The sequence below is a fragment of the Solanum pennellii genome, chromosome 7, assembly GCF_001406875.1.
Source record: "Solanum pennellii chromosome 7, SPENNV200".
Taxonomy (NCBI): Eukaryota; Viridiplantae; Streptophyta; class Magnoliopsida; order Solanales; family Solanaceae; genus Solanum; species Solanum pennellii.
This window is the reverse complement of record NC_028643.1, coordinates 33,266,051-33,268,276: the sequence shown is the minus strand read 5'-3', so window position 1 is coordinate 33,268,276 and position 2,226 is coordinate 33,266,051.

The following is a 2,226-nucleotide window of genomic DNA, read 5'->3' as shown; positions in this document are numbered from 1 at the left end:
ATTACATCAATTAAAATTACTAAAAAGGGAATATTATGAAAAAATATTTTATTAAAAACATGAAGAGTAATACAACATCAAGTAAGGAAACTAAAATAACAAAAACCAAGATAGATAGAAAAGTACGAAAGATATGGAAAAAGTTAAAACCTTTATACATAGAATATGAATTATCACAACTTACTAAAACAAGTAATAATAAGACAAATCATTTGATAAACATAATTTCAAAAACAGAATATAAATATGTTTGTTATTTAAAAAAGCAATATGAGCAAAGAAATATATAAGCAACAATTGATAGAAAAAATAGATGAAAAAAGACAAGAACTACAACATAAAAAAAAAATAGAAAATATGTTAGCAGGAGTATGTAATAAATCAATATTAGCACAAAGAAAATTATATTTATGTTAGAAATACAACTAGATCACCTTGAATATAAATTACAACATAACATAATTTATAAATTATAATGAATAAAGAAGAGTTTGTAGATGAAAACACATATGAAAATCAAGATGGATTAATGATAAAAATAATATTTTCAAACCTAGGAAGACGATATAAAAAAATAGGAAATAATTTATATTTAATGTTAGAAAAAGAAACAGCAAAATTAGAAGATAGTTTGGCAGCTATGGTAAGAATAGCAAAAGAAAATGAAGAAATACATAAATCAAGAGAGATTGAAAAAATAAAAATACAAGCAAAGCAAGAAGTACTACATTTAGAAGAAATAAAAAATACAAGAATAAATGAATTAGAACAAGAATTAGCTAAGTTAAAATTATTATATGACATTAAACAAAGGGAAAAACAAAAAGAAAAAGATAAAGAATTCGAATTAACTAATGAAATAAATGAAATAAAACAAAAATTAAAGGAAAACCTTGAAGTAAATGAAATAGATGAAATAAATGAATCAGATACAACAAACGATCAAAAATCAGAAATAAGTGATATAAGTGAAACATATACAGAAATTCTAGAACAAATAAATAAGCCGAAAAAATTAGAAATAAATACAGGAGATATGAATCGACCCAGTACATCAAGAGTTAAAACCCCAGACAATAGTCCCAGAAATAGTCCCAGAAGTAGTCCTAAATGGACAACACCAACTTACTATACAGAAAATTATGAACAATCACATAGAACAAATGCAATATGGAATAGCAGATTAAATAAAAAATGGACACCTAAACCAATAACTGAACAATATAATTTCTTAGATCTAGATTGTGTTACAGATATAAATAAAGCAATATTACTATGCATAGGGAATATATCTAAACAACTAATTGATAATAAAATAACAACTAGAGAAACGCCAAAATATATAGAAAGAATATTTGTAGGAGTAACAAAATTATGGATAGAAAATTTACCCTCAGAAAGTTTAGAAACACTTAGAAGTGATAAGAAAATAGATGGATCTCCATCAGCAACAAATATAGATATACTAGATAAATATGAATGAGCAATAAGAAATGAATTTGGTGGTATGAGCACAGATATAAGAGAACAAAATAAAGAAAAAATAATAAATAGACAACTTATGACAAAATTAGCTATATGTAAAATGTGTTACATAGAAGAATATACATGTGCATTTAAAGAATATTACTATAAAGCAAAATATAATATAAATGAAGCAAAAGAGATAAGACAACAATATTTCACAAAATTACCAGAACCATTTAGTACAAAAATAATTAAAGATTGGAATGATGAAGGATTAACAGATACTTTAGGAGCTAGAATAAAATTTTTACATCAATGGTTTGTACAACTATGTTAAAACCAAAAGGAAAAAATAAAAATGGAAAAAGTACTAATTAAAAATTTAGCTCGTTGTAAAGATAAAACAGCACCACAGTTCGGATGTACAAATAAATATTATAAAAAGCAAAAACCTAGGCGATATAAAAATTATAGAAAGACTAAGACTAGATATAAATACAAAAAACCAAGACAAAGGTATTATGTAAAAAATTATAAAATAAAAAGACCATATAGACCAAAAAGAAAAATATCACAATGTACTTGTTACAATTGTGGAAAGATAGGACATTTAGCTAGAGATTGTAAATTACCTAAAGATCCAAAAAGAAAACAAATTGCAGAAGTAATCATAGACGATGATGAATATATGCAAATAGAATATATAGACTATGAATTAAGTGAAAACGATAGTATATATGAAGTATCAGATATAGAAAC